General features: G+C 51.1%; 1 protein-coding gene across 1 annotated transcript in view; it reads left to right on the top strand.

Moving 5' to 3' along the window:
- Positions 1-17,546, top strand: part of LOC140389072 (uncharacterized) — an 85,762-nt gene that overhangs the window by 58,244 nt on the left and 9,972 nt on the right. The gene's annotated exons all lie outside the window — the stretch shown is intronic.

The raw sequence follows: 17,546 nt of genomic DNA, 5'->3' as shown, positions 1-17,546 counted from the left end.
GGATGCGCAGCAAGGTGGCCACCGTAATGGTGTTCTGTGCCTGGACACCGCCCCAGTCCTGTGGGGAGTCACTCCAGCCACTCGGCCTGCTCCTCCCATTTTCCCCCCTGCCACAGCCCTGTCAGGGACCCCCCACCCTAGCCAGCCCAGCAGCCCACAGTTGCGCCTCTCTGTGTCCTACCTCCTCTCTCTCTCTCCCTCAACAGCCACCATTACAGCTTCACGATTTTTGAAAGCGCAAGTGAACCCCGCCGTCGGGAACTTGGTCCATTCAGAGGAGGAGAGGGGGCCCCAGAGAATTTAACGGGTCGGGCCCGCTAATGATACGCAACAGAATGTACATGCATTCCAGAACGCATTGGCGCCACTGTCGAGGTGACGGAAAATCGCAATTTGGTGTCAAGTCGGCGTGAGCCGCAATTCTGGTGTCAGAACCGCCCAATTGCGTTTGCGGTTTCAGCACGGCAAACGGAGAATCCATCCAAGACATTTCTGATTAAGCTTCTGTGACATCCTTGATTTCCTGGGACACGAGGATTCACACAGGGGAAAAATCCTTTAGGTGTGATGTTTGTGATAAGGAAATTACCCAGTCCTCTGATTTCCTAAGGGACCACAGGATGCACAATGGTGAGAAACCATTCAGGTGTGAGGGCACTCACAAAGTGTATCTATGAATGCACTCACACGGGCCGATCCCGATCAGTGTGTGTTCTATAAAAAAGCCTTCACATAGTTGTCGGACCCGTGATAACCACATGAGGTGGGGCCAAAACTGAATCCCCTAATTTGCCCCTCCAGGTCTGATTCTTTGTGAATTTAGGAGGATGAAGGAATTTTCTCAATGTCTTTCTGTAACCATTTATATTTTTTTGAAGTAAGGGGTTGATTTTTGAGTTAAAACCCACCCAATTAGAGATAGTAAACTTTGTTAAACGGTAAACCCATGCTTCTCCAACATTCGGGACTCACATTCACACTTATAAGGATGCAAAGTTTTACCAGTTATTCTGAAGGTAGTTATGTTTTTAGCTGAATTAAAAGTCAATACCTGAAGGTAAAAAGAGAGTTTGTGGTTTATGAGTTAATTTGCTGGTCAAAATTCGAAAGGCTGGTGTGTAACTGCCTTTGCTGCAGACAATTTAATTTCTTAATGTGTAATCTCTCTTTTCCAGTAATCAAGGAATTTCCCCTGAAGTTCCCTTTGATGGAAATTCGCTATCTCTGTGCTGGATTTTTAGGCTGTTCAGGTAGGGCATTAATTTGGGAGAGTGAGATGGAATTTTATTGCTTCATTGGCAGCATCTCCAGACCACTACTGATTCTGAACTTAGTAGCTGTATGAAAGAGATTTCAAAATGGTTACTTGTCACATGACTCTCTGTTCATACAATGACTGACAGTTCAGAGTTTTATCTGATCTGACGATGAACAGTTAAACCTGTTGCGCAAGATATACTTTCTCCATCAATGGGTTTAGAATTTCCAGTACACAGGAAGCAGAACATTTCTCTATGAAATAAAGACTTACATTTGTATCAATTTTCACAAACTCAGTGACTGAAAGCATGTTACAGCCAATGAGACACTTTTTGAGGTGTGGTCACTGTTGTAATTTAGGAAACCTGGCAGCAGATTTGTGCACAGCAAGGTTCCACACAGCAATGCTTGGAACACCAGATAATCTGTTCTGGTGACGTTGTTTGTGGACCGATACGGACCAGGACATCAGTGATAACTCTCCTGCTTTTCTACAGGAATAGAGCCACACTCCAGAACAACCATCTTCTTCTTGAGTTCTTAGCCCAAAAGCAGGTCCACAATGCCATGAGCCCCACCATAGGAATGGCAAGGAGGCCTTTTCCAAATCCACCCCAGCTGGAACAAGGATTGAACCCGTGTTGTTGATACCAGACTGACCCACACCAGCCGTCCAGCCAACTGAGCTAAGAGTCCTCCCAGGGAGTATGAGTTGCTGTGACAACATCCACTTTTCCAGCATGTTGTAACCTGGAGCTATGGATAGTGATGGTAGAAGCTCCAATTTCTTTCTGTCACATGGCTGACGAGAAATCACTCCCACTCTTACTGCCTGCCATTGGTGTGTGTTGGAAGAATTTACAAGTTAATTTCCAACCTGTTTGGCCATGTTCTGAACAGCTTCCTAGTCCATAAAGTCCTGGAGTAGGACTCAAACACGTAACTTCTGGTTTGGAGGCAGAGACCTACCCACTGCTCCTCAAGATCTCCATTCAATAACCATTTGTCTGAAAATCCTTGGTATTCCTAAGTAACATTGGTCTGCTGTGCACACTCCTGCCACAAGTTGTGCTGTTTTATAATGCTGGAAAGTGACATGGGGTTAGGTGATGACGAGAGGGAGTGCGAGGTATCAGATAAAGGATGTGCATCAGCTGAGGGGCACTGCTGCCTCACAGCACCCAGGAATGTAGGTTCGATTCCAGCCTTGGCTGACAGTGTTTGCATGTTCTCCCTGTGTCTGTGTGGGTTTCCTCCGATGCTCTAGTTTCCTCACACTATCCAGAGATGTGCAGGTTAGATGGATTAACCATGCTAAATTGTCCCGTTAGTGTCCCAGGATGTGGAGGTTAGGTGGGGTTAAGAGTATAGGGTGGGGGAGTAGGCCAAGGTAGCATGCTCTTTCGGAGAGAGGGTGCAGACATGATGGGCCGAATGGCGTCCTTCTGCACTGTAAAGATTCTAAAACGCTGGTGGAGAGGTCTGGCGACAATTGAGGTTCATTCCCCATTCACAGAGTGAATCCCCGATTCACAGTCACTCTCCAAGTCACAGAATCAATAGCTGAGTCACAGTCACTTCCCCAGTCACAAAGTCAATATTTGAGTCACAGTCACTCCCCCAGTCAGAGTCAATCTCCGAGTCACAGTCATTCCTCCGTCACAGGGTCAATCTCCCAGTCACTGTCACTCCCCAGTCACAGAGTCACTCTCCGAGTCACTGTCACTCCCCAGTCACAGAGTCACTCTCCGAGTCACAGTCACTCCCCCAGTTACAGATCTCCGAGTCAAGTTACTTCCCCAGTCACAGAGTGAATCTCCGAGTCAGTCACAGAGTCAATCTCCAAGTCAGTCACAGAGTCACTCTCCGAGTCACAGTCACTCCCCCAGTTACAGATCTCCGAGTCGCAGTCACTCCCCCAGTCACAGAGTCAATCTCTGAGTCACAGTCACTCCCTAGTCACAGAGTCAATCTCTGAGTCACAGTCACTACCCCAGTCACAGAGTCACTCTCCGAGTCACAGTCACTCCCCCAGTCACAGAGTCAATCTCTGATCACAGTCACTCCCCCAGTCACAGAGTCAATCTCCGAGTCACAGTCACTCCCCCAGTCACAGAGTTACTCTCCGAATCACAGTCACTCCCCCAGTCACAGAGTCAATCTCCGAGTCACAGTCACTACCCCAGTCACAGAGTCAATCTCCGAGTCACAGTCACTCCCCCAGTCACAGAGTCAATCTCCAAGTCACAGTGTTGACTGGGACCCTTGCTCCAGTCAATTGATAGATTTAACAACTTTATCTTTAAATCAAATCACGTCTTTATTGAACATAATATATGATCCCAAGCACTACCACAAGAGTGGTTCTATCGTACACTGCATTGATTCTACATTCCTTTGCTGCAAGTTCCTAAGCATAGGTTAAACTGTTAATACTTATCTTTTTTTTTTAATAAATATTTTATTGAAAATTTTTGGTCAACCAACACAGTACATTGTGCATCCTTTACACAACATTATAACAATACAGATAATAATGACCTTTTTTATATAAACAAAAAACAACAAGTAAATAAATATTAAATAACAAAAATGAAAACTAGCCCTAATTGGCAACTGCCTTGTCACAGGCTATACCCCCCCCACCCCCATCCCTCCCCCCCCCCGCCCCAAGTCCTGGGCTGCTGCTGCTGCCTTCTTTTTTCCCCCATCTATCTTTCCGCAAGATATTCAACGAACGGTTGCCACCGCCTGGTGAACCCTTGAGCCGACCCCCTTAGGACGAACTTAATCCGCTCTAGCTTTATGAACCCCGCCATATCATTTATCCAGGTCTCCAACCCCGGGGGCTTGGCTTCTTTCCACATTAGCAATATCCTGCGCCGGGCTACTAGGGACGCAAAGGCCAAAACATCGGCCTCTCTCGCCTCCTGCACTCCCGGCTCTTGTGCAACCCCAAATATAGCCAACCCCCAGCTTGGTTCGACCCGGACTCCTACTACTTTTGAAAGCGCCTTTGTCACCCCCACCCAAAACCCCTGTAGTGCCGGGCATGACCAAAACATATGGGTATGATTCGCTGGGCTTCTCGAGCACCTCGCACACCTATCCTCCACCCCAAAAAATTTACTGAGCCGTGTTCCAGTCATATGTGTCCTGTGTAATACCTTAAACTGAATCAGGCTTAGCCTGGCGCACGAGGACGACGAGTTTACCCTGTTTAGGGCATCTGCCCACAGCCCCTCCTCGATCTCCTCCCCTAGCTCTTCTTCCCATTTCCCTTTTAGTTCGTCCACCATAGTCTCCCTTTCGTCCCTCATTTCCCTATATATATCCGACACCTTACCATCCCCCACCCATTTCTTTGAGATGACTCTGTCCTGCACCTCTTGTGTCGGGAGCTGCGGGAATTCCCTCACCTGTTGCCTCGCAAAAGCCCTCAATTGCATGTACCTGAATGCATTCCCTTGGGGCAACCCATATTTCTCGGTCAGCGCTCCCAGACTTGCGAACTTCCCGTCCACAAATAGATCTTTCAGTTGCGTTATTCCTGCTCTTTGCCACATTCCATATCCCCCATCCATTCCCCCCGGGGCAAACCTATGGTTGTTTCTTATCGGGGACCCCCCCAATGCTCCGGTCTTTCCCCTATGTCGTCTCCACTGTCCCCAAATCTTCAGTGTAGCTACCACCACCGGGCTCGTGGTGTAGTTCCTCGGTGAGAACGGCAATGGGGCTGTCACCATAGCCTGCAGGCTGGTCCCCCTACAGGACGCCCTCTCTAATCTCTTCCACGCCGCCCCCTCCTCCTCTCCCATCCACTTACTCACCATTGAAATATTAGCGGCCCAATAATACTCACTTAGGCTCGGTAATGCCAGCCCCCCCCTATCCCTACTACGCTGTAAGAATCCCTTCCTCACTCTCGGAGTCTTCCCGGCCCAAACAAAACCCATGATGCTCTTTTCTATCCTTTTAAAAAAAGCCTTCGTGATCACCACCGGGAGGCACTGAAACACAAAGAGGAATCTCGGGAGGACCACCATCTTAACCGCCTGCACCCTCCCTGCCATTGACAGTGCTACCATATCCCATCTCTTGAAATCTTCCTCCATCTGTTCCACCAACCGCGTTAAATTTAGCCTGTGCAATGTGCCCCAATTCTTAGCTATCTGGATCCCCAGGTAACGAAAGTCTCTTGTTACCTTCCTCAACGGTAGGTCTTCTATTTCTCTACTCTGCTCCCCTGGATGCACCACAAACAGCTCACTCTTCCCCATGTTCAATTTATACCCTGAAAAATCCCCAAACTCCCCAAGTATCCGCATTATTTCTGGCATCCCCTCCGCCGGATCCGCCACATATGGTAGCAGATCATCCGCATATAAAGATACCCGGTGTTCTTCTCCTCCCCTAAGTATTCCCCTCCATCTCTTGGAACCTCTCAGCGCTATCGCCAGGGGCTCAATCGCCAGTGCAAACAGTAATGGGGACAGAGGACATCCCTGCCTTGTCCCTCTATGGAGCCGAAAATATGCCGATCCCCGTCCATTCGTGACCACACTCGCCACTGGGGCCCTATACAACAGCTGCACCCATCTAACATACCCCTCTCCAAAACCAAATCTCCTCAACACCTCCCACAGATAATCCCATTCCACTCTATCAAATGCTTTCTCGGCGTCCATCGCCACTACTATCTCCGTTTCACCCTCTGGTGGGGCCATCATCATTACCCCTAACAGCCTCCGTATATTCGTGTTCAGCTGTCTCCCCTTCACAAACCCAGTTTGGTCCTCGTGAACCACCCCCGGGACACATTCCTCTATTCTCATTGCCATTACCTTGGCCAGGACCTTGGCATCCACATTTAGGAGGGAAATTGGTCTGTAGGACCCGCATTGTAGCGGATCCTTTTCCTTCTTTAAGAGAAGCGATATCGTTGCTTCAGACATAGTCGGGGGCAATTGTCCCCTTTCCTTTGCCTCGTTAAAGGTCCTCGTCAGTACCGGGGCGAGCAAGTCCAAATACTTTCTGTAAAATTCAACTGGGAATCCGTCCGGTCCCGGGGCCTTTCCCGTCTGCATGTTCCTAATTCCTTTCACCACTTCTTCCACCGTGATCTGTGCTCCCAGTCCCACCCTTTCCTGCTCTTCCACCTTGGGAATTTCCAGCCGATCCAAAAAATCCATCATTCTCTCCCTCCCATCCGGGGGTTGAGCTTCAGACAATTTTTTATAAAATGTCTTGAACACTTCATTCACTCTCTCCGCCCCCCGCTCCATCTCTCCTTCCTCATCCCTCACTCCCCCTATTTCCCTCGCTGCTCCCCTTTTCCTCAATTGGTGTGCCAGCAATCTGCTCGCCTTCTCCCCATATTCATACTGTACACCCTGCGCCTGCCTCCATTGTGCCTCTGCAGTGCCTGTAGTCAGCAAGTCAAATTCCACATGCAGCCTTTGCCTTTCCCTGTACAGTCCCTCCTCCGGTGCTTCCGCATATTGTCTGTCCACCCTCAAAAGTTCTTGCAGCAACCGCTCCCGTTCCTTACTCTCCTGCTTCCCTTTATGTGCCCTTATTGATATCAGCTCCCCCCTAACCACCGCCTTCAACGCCTCCCAGACCACTCCCACCTGAACCTCCCCATTGTCATTGAGTTCCAAGTATTTTTCAATACATCCCCTCACCCTTAGGCACACCCCCTCATCCGCCATTAGTCCCATGTCCATTCTCCAGGGTGGGCGCCCTCCTGTTTCCTCCCCTATCTCCAAGTCTACCCAGTGTGGGGCATGATCCGAAATGGCTATTGCCGTATATTCCGTTCCCCTCACCTTCGGGATCAATGCCCTACCCAGCACAAAAAAGTCTATGCGCGAATAGACTTTATGGACATAGGAGAAAAACGAGAACTCCTTACTCCTAGGTCTACTGAATCTCCACGGGTCCACACCTCCCATCTGCTCCATAAAATCCTTAAGCACCTTGGCTGCTGCCGGCCTCCTACCAGTCCTGGACTTCGACCTATCCAGCCTTGGTTCCAACACCGTGTTAAAGTCTCCCCCCATTATCAGCTTTCCCGTCTCTAGGTCCGGGATGCGTCCTAGCATTCGCCTCATAAAGTTGGCATCATCCCAGTTCGGGGCATACACGTTTACCAAAACCACCATCTCTCCCTGTAATTTGCCACTCACCATCACGTATCTGACCCCGTTATCCACCACTATAGTCTTTGCCTCGAACATTACCCCGCTTCCCCACTAATATAGCCACCCCCCTGTTTTTCGCATCCAGCCCCGAATGGAACACCTGCCCCACCCATCCTTTACGCAGCCTAACCTGGTCTATCAGTTTCAGGTGCGTTTCCTGTAACATAACCACATCTGCTTTAAGTTTCTTAAGGTGTGCGAGTACTCGTGCCCTCTTTATCGGCCCGTTGAGCCCTCTCACGTTCCACGTAATCAGCCGAGTTGGGGGGCTTCCCAGCCCCCCCCCCCCCCCCCCCCCCCCCCCCCCCCCCCGTGCCGGTTAGCCATCATCTTTTTCCAGCTTCTCACCCAGTTCCCACGCAGCTATATCTCCCCCAGGCGGTGCCCCCCCCGCCCATCCTCTCCCGTACCCACTCCCCCCTTTCCCCAGCAGCAGCAACCCAGTAATTCCCCCCTCCCACCCCCCCCCGCTAGACCCCCCGCTAGCGTAATTACTCCCCCCATGTTGCTCCCAGAAGTCAGCAAACTCTGGCTGACCTCGGCTTCTCCCCGTGACCACGGCTCGCACCGTGCGACGCCCCCTCCTTCCTGCTTCTCTATTCCCGCCATAATTATCATAGCGCGGGAACCAAGCCCGCGCCTCTCCCTCGGCCCCGCCTCCCATGGCCAACGCCCCATCTCCTCTCCCTCCCCACCTCCCCCCATCACCACCTGTGGGAGAAAGAAAAGTTACCATACCGCAGGATTAGAACATAAAACCCCTATTCGCCCCCCCCATTCGCCCCACCACTTTGTCCAAACGTTCTTTTTCATAATCCACTCATTCCAGTTTTTCTTCTACAATAAAAGTCCACGCTTCATCCGCCGTCTCAAAGTAGTGGTGCCTCCCTTGATATGTGACCCACAGTCTTGCCGGTTGCAGCATTCCAAATTTTATCTTCCTTTTGTGAAGTACCGCCTTGGCCCGATTAAAGCTCGCCCTCCTTCTCGCCACCTCCGCACTCCAGTCTTGATAAACGCGGATCACCGCGTTCTCCCATTTACTGCACCGAGTTTTCTTCGCCCATCTAAGGACCATTTCTCTATCCTTAAAACGGAGGAATCTCACCACTATGGCTCTGGGAGTTTCTCCTGCTCTCGATCCTCGCACCATAACTCGGTACGCTCCCTCCACCTCCAACGGACCCGTCGGGGCCTCCGCTCCCATTAACGAATGCAGCATCGTGCTCACATATGCCCCGACGTCCGCCCCCTCCACACCTTCAGGAAGGCCAAGAATCCTCAGGTTGTTCCTCCTTGCGTTGTTTTCCAGTGCCTCCAACCTCTCCACACATCGTTTCTGGTGTGCCTCCTGTATCTCCGACTTCACCACCAGGCCCTGTATATCGTTCTCATTCTCGGCTGCTTTCGCCTTCATGACCCGAAGCTCCTGCTCCTGGGTCTTTTGTTCCTCCTTTAGCCCTTCGATCGCCTGTAGTATCGGGGCCAACAACTCTTTCTTCATTTCCTTTTTTATCTCCTCCACGCAGCATTTCAAGAACTCTTGTTGTTCAGGGCCCCATATGAAACTGCCACCTTCCGACGCCATCTTGGTTTTTGCTTGCCTTCCTTGCCGTTGTTCCAAAGGATCCGCTGCAATCCGGCCACTTTCCTCTCCTTTTTCCATCCGTGTCCAGGGGAACACCCTCCTGGTTTACCGCACGGTGTTTTTAGCCGTTAAAATTGCCGTTGGGGCTCCTATCAAGAGCCCAAAAGTCCGTTTCACAGGGAGCTGCCGAAACGTGCGACTCAGCTGGTCATCGCCGCACCCGGAAGTCTGTTAATACTTATCTAACTTCTTGTAGTCGATTCCTGGAGAATGTCATAACCCAGTTGTACTTGGCCAGATACAATTGGGAATTGGACTCCGTCTTCAAGCTGGAGGCTTGAGGTTTCTTTCTTCTGCAATGTTGTTCCTCGATGTTTCGCTGGTTAAATCCTTTTTATCTCTCCTCCGTATACAGATCTCACGGGCACTGATCTTATGCTTTAAGTGAAATGCTCACCGAACAACACTAATTAATCAACGACTTTTCTGATCACGAATGTCCAGAGATTCGTGACTCATTCAAGGGTCATGTTTCTTCTCAGTTAGCCCTGCTGCCTCACGGCGCCGAGGTCCCAGGTTCGATCCCGGCTCTGGGTCACTGTCTGTGTGGAGTTTGCACATTCTCCCCGTGTTTGCGTGGGTTTCACCCCCACAACCCAAAGATGTGCAGGCTAGGTGGATTGGCCATGCTAAATTGCCCCTTAATTGGAAAAAAATGATTGTGTACTCTAAATTTATTATTTTTTTTAATTAAAAAAATGTTTCTTCTCAGGAACACGACAAACAGGAGTCTGTGTTCAATCACTGTCTGTCCAAGGCATAGCAACACCCATTGTCGAATCAGCTCCTGTGCTCACTCCCTGACTACACATCCTGTTCTTCACTGCAGCCCCAGCGTTTATGCAACCTTTGCTGGTGTCTTCTCTTAGCTGGTGCCTTTACGAATACCCATCAGGCTATAATGTCTCTCTTAACTTGGCCATATTTCCCAGTGGGCTTAGGGCAAGAGCTACAACAGTCACTCCACCAGTAACAGAGTCAATCTCCGAGTCAGTCACTTCTCCATTCACAGAGTCAATCTCCGAGTCACAGTCACTCCCCCAGTCACAGTCACTCCCCCAGTCACAGGTTCAATCTCCGAGTCACAGTCATTCCCCCAGTCACAGAGTCAATCTCTGAGTCACAGTCACTCCCCCAGTCACAGAGTTGATCTCTGAGTCAGTCACTTCTCCATTCAGAGTCGATCTCTGAATCAGTCACTCCCCCAGTAACAGGGTTGATCTTGAAGTCACAGTCACTCCCCCAGTCGAGTCTATCTCCAAGTCACTGTCATTCCCCCAGTCACAGAGTCAATCTCCAAGTCATCGTCACTCCCCCAGTCACAGAGTCAATCTCCGAGTCACAGTCACTCCCCCAGTCACAGAGTCAATCTCCGAGTCACAGTCACTCCCCCAGTCACAGAGTCAATCTCCGAGTCACAGTCACTCCCCCAGTCACAGTCACTCTCCCAGTTACAGGGTTAATCTCCGAGTCACAGTCACTCCCCCAGTCACAGAGTCAATCTCCGAGTCACAGTCACTCCCCCAGTCACAGGGTCAATCTCCGAGTCACAGTCACTCCCCCAGTCACAGAGTCAATCTCCGAGTCACAGTCACTCCCCCAGTCACAGTCACTCCCCCAGTCACAGGGTCAATCTCCGAGTCACAGTCACTCCCCCAGTCACAGAGTCAATCTCCGAGTCACAGTCACTCCCCCAGTCACAGAGTCAATCTCCGAGTCACAGTCACTCCCCCAGTCACAGTCACTCCCCCAGTCACAGGGTCAATCTCCGAGTCACAGTCACTCCCCCAGTCACAGAGTCAATCTCCGAGTCACAGTCACTCCCCCAGTCACAGTCACTCCCCCAGTCACAGGGTCAATCTCCGAGTCACAGTCACTCCCCCAGTCACAGGGTTAATCTCCGAGTCACAGTCACTCCCCCAGTCACAGAGTCAATCTCCGAGTCACAGTCACTCCCCCAGTCACAGTCACTCCCCCAGTCACAGGGTCAATCTCCGAGTCACAGTCACTCCCCCAGTCACAGAGTCAATCTCCGAGTCACAGTCACTCCCCCACTCACAGAGTCAATCTCCGAGTCACAGTTCTTCCCCAGTCAAAGGTTCAATCTCCGAGTCATAGTTGATGTGTTGGGTGCTTGGGATCCGTGGAACACTTACAGGCCACCAACACTTAAAATAGTGCAACACTATTTTATCAAGTCAGAAACTGTTGAACATACTTTCACTGTGGGTTAACACGATATTAGATTGAACTAAAGACCTATGCCTTGTCCTAACCAGTCTATGCACTCAGCACAAGTTGAAGATCTGTGCTGCAAGCTGTAAGCTCTGTCCTACTAGGAGGCTGCATCTCGAATGAGCGGGAACTCTGATGCCCCCTGTCTTTATAGTGCTTGTGCTCTAACTGGTGATTGGCTGTGGTGTTGGGTGTGCTGATTGGTCCCGCTGTGTGTCCATCAGTGTGTGTGTATCTGCGCCATGATATACTGGTGAATATTATGACATCCCCCTTTTATAAAAGAATGTATGTGTGTGGCAATAAATTATGTATGGTGAGAATGTTCCTAACTACGTGTGCGGTGTGAAGACATATTTACAGGACTACGTACAGGAGAACTAAGCTATTTACATGGGAAGGTGCCTGGTGCAGAGAAGCAGTATGCAACAAGAATAATGAGATGTACACTATATACAAACCAGGGAAACGATCAAACAGAGCAACGAAACAATTCAGAAAGTCTATAAATCCGCAAAGTCTCTGAGGTGGGCGGTGAATTCTGGTTAACCGCCTCAAGGGTGGGTCGAGAGCCGCCGGTTCAGGAGTGGGCTGGACTGCGTCAGAGTCAGGGGGATGCAGAGTGACAGGGATTTCTGCTTAGTCCGTGGCAGGGTCAGCAGGAGGGCGAGGCGACAGTGGAGAATCACGTAGCGAGTGTGGAACGAGACGAAGGGCACGTCGATTGCGGCGCAGAATGGAGCCATCCGGTAGACGAACCAGGAACGAGCGGGGGGCCACCTGCCGAAGGACAACAGCGGTTGCAGACCAGCCACCATCTGGAAGATGGATGCGGACGTTGTCATCTGGAGCCAGAGCAGGGAGATCAGCTGCACGGGAGTCATGAGCTGCCTTGTGCTGTGCACGAGACAGCTGCATTCGACGAAGGACCGGAACGTGGTCGAGGTCTGGGACGTGAATGGACGGCACCATCGTCCTCAGGGTAAGACCCATGAGCAACTGGGCTGTCGACAGGCCAGTGGGCAGTGGGGCGGAGCGATAGGCCAGCAAGGCGAGGTAGAAATCGGACCCAGCATCGGCAGCCTTGCAGAGGAGATGTTTGACTATATGTACTCCCTTCTCCGCTTTGCCATTGGATTGGAGGTACAGGGGACTGGATGTCACATGGGCAAAATTGTACCGCCTGGCAAAGTTGGACCATTCCTGGCTGGCGAAGCAGGGGCCATTGTCCGACATAACCGTGAGCGGGATGCCGTGTCGAGCAAAGGTTTATTTACAGGCACGAATGACTGCAGACGAGGTGATGTCGTGCAACCGTATCACCTCCAGGTAATTCGAAAAGTAGTCCACGATCAGGACATAGTCTCTACCCAGCACGTGGAACAGGTCGATACCCACCTTGGTCCATGGTGACGTGACCAACTCATGGGGCTGCAGGGTCTCACGTGGTTGGGCCGGCTGGAAGCGCTGACAAGTGGGGCAGTTGAGCACTGTGTTGGCTATGTCCTCATTAATGCCGGGCCAGTACGCTGCCTCTCGGGCCCGTCGGCGGCACTTTCCCACGCCAAGGTGGCCCTCGTGTAGTTGTTCCAGGATAAGTTGGCGCATGCTATGCGGGATGACAATGCGGTCCAGTTTTAGAAGAACCCCGTCTACTAACGCCAGATCATCTCTGACATTTTAGAACTGAGGGCATTGGCCCTTGAGCCACCCGTCTGTTAGGTGGCGCATGACACGCTGTAGCAAGGGGTCAGCCGCCGTCTTGCGGCGAATTTGGACGAGGCGTTCATCCGTGGCAGGTAGATTGGAGGCCGCGAATGCCACATGGGCGTCACCCTGGCAGACAAATCCCGCTGGGTCACATGGAGTGTTGAGAGCGTCAGCAATGATGCGGTCTTTGTCTGGGGTGTATACCAACTGGAAGTCATATCACCGGAGCTTGAGAAGAATACGCTGGATGCGAGGCGTCATGTCGTTCAAGTCTTTCTGTATTATATTGACCAGCGGGCGATGGTCGGTCTCGACGGTGAATTGAGGAAGTCCGTAGACATAATCGTGAAACTTAACCACACCGTCAGAAGGCCCAGGCACTCCTTTTCTATCTGCGCTTAACGCTGCTCCGTGGGGGTCATGGCACGTGACGCATATGCAATGGGGGCCCATGATGAGGCCGCATCACATTGAAGGAGCACTGCCCCAATGCCGGATTGGCTGGCATCGGTCGAAATTTTGGTCTCCTTTGCTGGATCAAAGAAAGCTAAGACCGGGGCCGTGGTCAGTTTTGATTTGAGTTCTCTCCATTCGCGCTCGTGGGCAGGGAGCCATTGGAAGTCTGTCATCTTCCTGACCAGGTTCCTGAGAGCCGTGGTATGAAAGGCGAGGTTAGGGATAAATTTCCCTAAAAAATTGACCATGCCCAGAAATCGGAGGACCGCCTTCTTGTCCTCTGGTGTTTTCATAGCTGTGATAGCAGCTACCTTGTCCACATCCGGCCGCACACCCAATTGGGAGATGTGGTCCCCGAGGAACTTGAGTTCCGTCTGACCAAAAGAGCATTTGGCCCTGTTGAGGTGGAGGCCATGCTCATGTATACGTTTGAATACGTGCTGGAGGCGACTAACATGCTCCTGCGGGGTGGTGGACCAAATGACTATGTCGTCCACATAGACGCGAACACCTTCAATGTCTTCCATCATTTGTTCCATAATCCTATGGAACACTCCTGAAGCAGATATGATCCCAAATGGCATCCTGTTGTAACAAGGTTCCAGGTTTGATTCCGGCTTGGGTCATTGTCTGTGCGGAGTCTGCACGTCCTCCCCGTGTCTGCGTGGGTTTCCTCCGGGTGCTCCGGTTTCCTCCCACAGTCCAAAGATGTGCGGGTTAGGTGAATTGGCCAATGATAAATTGCCCTTAATGTCCAAATTGCCCTTGGTGTTGGGTGGAGGTGTTGAGTTTGGGTAGGGTGCTCTTTCCAAGAGCCGGTGTAGACTCAAAGGGCCGAATGGCCTCCTTCTGCACTGTAAATTCAATGATAATCTATGATTAATCTAGGACAAAGGTTCGGCACAACATTGTGGGCCGAAGGGCCTGTTCTGTGCTGTATTTTCTATGTTCTAATATCTGCCAAAGGGGGTATTAAATGTGCAAAGTTTCCTGCTGGATTTCTCGAGCTGGATTTGCCAGAATCCTTGTGAGGCGTTGAGTTTGGTGAAGAGCTTGGCGTGAGCCATCTCACATGTGAGCTCTTCGCGCTTGGGAATTGAATAATGCTCCCTCATGATATTGCGATTTAGATCCTTGGGATCAATGCAAATTCTCAATTCGGAGGAAAGCTTTTTTACACATACCATGGAACTGATCCAGTCGGTTGGTTCCGTGACTTTGGAAATCACTCCTTGGTTCTGGAGGTCCTGCAGCTGCTGCTTGAGGCGGTCCTCAAGGGGTGCTGGAACCCTGCGAGGTGCGTGCACCACAGGCGTGGCATACTGTTTTAATAAGATCTTGTAGGTGTATGGGAGCGTGCCCATGCCCTCGAAGACGTCGTGGTGCTGGTTGATAATGGCGTCGAGTTGCGTCCTGAAAGGCCGACGTGTCAGCAGGAGAGAGAGAGTGAACTCTCTGAACTAGGTTCAACAGCTTGCATGCCTGTGCGCCATGCAGGGAGGCTTTCGAGGAGCCCATGATTTCAAAGGGAAGGATGGCTTTGCGTGACCTGTGCATCACTTCAAGTTGGCACGAGCCGCTGGCAGCAATGGCATTGCCATTGTAATCTAATAGCTGGCAGGCTGATGGAAGGATGGCTGGTTTGACACGAAGGCTTTGGAGGTCAGAGCCAATGAGATTGGCGGAGGCACCAGTGTTCAGGCAGAATCGTATTTGGGACCGGTTTACCGTCAGGGTGGCACACCACTCATCGTCTGGATCGATGCTGTATACCAATAGAGGCGGGATTCTTTGCTTCGGGGACACCCTGTTTTTTGTAACGATACCGACTCAAAAAGGCGCCTTCGGGTCCTCGGTGTCAATGTTGGGTAGTTGGTCTGCATCGGACTCGGTGACCGTGGGTTGAATGGCCCGGACATTCCTGCGAGGCTGGCTGAAGCGATATGAGTTGGCAGGCTGAGCTGCTCTGCATAAAGCAGCATCGTGGCCAAGTTTGCCACATCTCAGGCATTGTCGGGATTTGGAAGGGCATTGCCGCTTTAAATGGGCGGAGCCACAGTTGCCGCACGTCGTAGCGTCAGTACGTTCGCTGCGTCACCGCGCATTGCCGGTGCGGTCGTACGTGGTGCGCGCCTGCGCATTATGTTCGGCGACGTCCCCTCGTTTGGTGCGCACAAGCACAGGAGTCCGCGGAAAGCGCGCAAAATGGCCACCCTCATCCAGGCTGAGGCCCTAGAGTTGCTTGATTGCTTGGACCCGTTCTGCCTCGTGGGGACCTTGCCGCGCCGTTTCAGCCGCTTGGATGTGGGAATACCGACTAGTGGCGTTTTCATGTAGCACGCAGGTCTCGATGGCAATCGCTAGGGTGAGCTGCTTTACCTTGAGGAGCTGCTGGTGTAGGGGGTCCGACTGAACACCGAAAATGATCTGGTCGCGTATCATGGAGTCGGAGGTGGGCCTGTAGCTACAGGACTGCGCAAGGATGCGGAGGTGGGTGAGAAAGGACTGGAAAGGTTCATCCTTACCCTGCAAATGCTGTTGGAATACATAGCGCTCAAAACTTTCATTCACCTCTATGCTGCAGTGAGTGTCAAACTTGAGGAGGACCGTCTTGAACTTGTTTTATCTTCATCATCCGCAAAGGTGAGAATTGAAAATGTGGATGGCATGGTCCCCGGCCGTGGATAGGAAGAGAGCGATCTTCCTGGTGTCCGAGGCATCCCCCCGGTCTGTGACTTCAAGGTAGAGCTCGAAGCGTTGTTTGAATATCTTCCAGTTGGCCCCTAGGTTACCGGTGATGCGGAGCAGCGGCGGCAGGCAGACGTTGTCCATTTTGCAGGATGACGGTATGCTGGTGGAAGGCAGATCACTTGCAGGTAGGTGTAAGCAGTTCTAATATCCCTCAACTCCTGGTATCATGATGTGTTGGGTGCTCGGGATCCGTGGAACACATACAGGCCACCAACGCTTAAAATAGTGCTACACTATTTTATTAAGTTAGAAACTGTTGAACATACTTTCACTGTGGGTTAACACGATATTAGATTGAACTAAAGACCTATGCCTTGTCCTAACCAGTCTATGCACTCAGCACATGGTGACGATGTGTGCTGCAAGCTGTAAGCTCTGTCCTACTAGGAGGCTGCATCTCGAATGAGCAGGAACTCTGATGCCCCCTGTCTTGATAGTGCATGTGCTCTAACTGGTGATTGGCTGCGGTGTTGGGTGTGTTGATTGGTCTTGCTGTGTGGCCATCAGTGTGTGTGTATCTGCACCATGATATACTGGTGTATATTATGACAATAGTCAGCCGCCCAGTAATGTGTCAATCTCCGAGTCATAGTCAGCCACCCAGTCAGTCAATCTCTGAGTCACAGTCACTCCCCCAGTCACAGAGTCAATCTCCGAGTCAGTCACTCACCCAGTGAAAGTGAATCTCAATGTCACAGTCATTCTCCCCGTACAAAGTGAATCATTAGTCAGTCGCTCTCCCAGTGACAAAGTGAATCTGTTAGTCAGTCATTCTCCGAGTCACATCCACTCCCCCATTTACAGAGTCACCCCCCACCACCACCACCCCCGCCACCCCCCCCTGCCACCCCACACACCCCCACACCCCCCCCCCACCACCCCCCACCCCACCCCCACCCCCCACCCCACCCCACCCCCACCCCCCACCCCACCCCACCCACCACCCCACCCCACCCCACACTAGAAATCTCTGTCACACATTTACCCGGAGAACTGAGACAGCAGCTGCAATAAGTGAGGTTTTATTCAGATGGGACAATGACAAGTTTAAATCCCCATCTGATCTGCTGCTCAAAGTCTTCTCCGTTTCACCGGTCAGTTTCCCAAACTTGTGTTACTCCAGAAATATTTGGAGCAATTTGAGTTTTAAATAATGTTCCATGTGGTGTGTAAAATAATTATTGCCTCAAACCTTTATTTATATATAAGAACATCAGAGGCCACATTAATATGGGATCCTCAAAGAGATTTAGCCAAACATCCCCCTTTTTGTTTATAAG

This window comes from Scyliorhinus torazame, chromosome 14, assembly GCF_047496885.1.
Source record: "Scyliorhinus torazame isolate Kashiwa2021f chromosome 14, sScyTor2.1, whole genome shotgun sequence".
Lineage (NCBI taxonomy): Eukaryota > Metazoa > Chordata > Chondrichthyes > Carcharhiniformes > Scyliorhinidae > Scyliorhinus > Scyliorhinus torazame.
The sequence above is the reverse complement of the archived record's forward strand: the minus strand, read 5'-3'. Positions and strand labels throughout refer to the sequence as shown.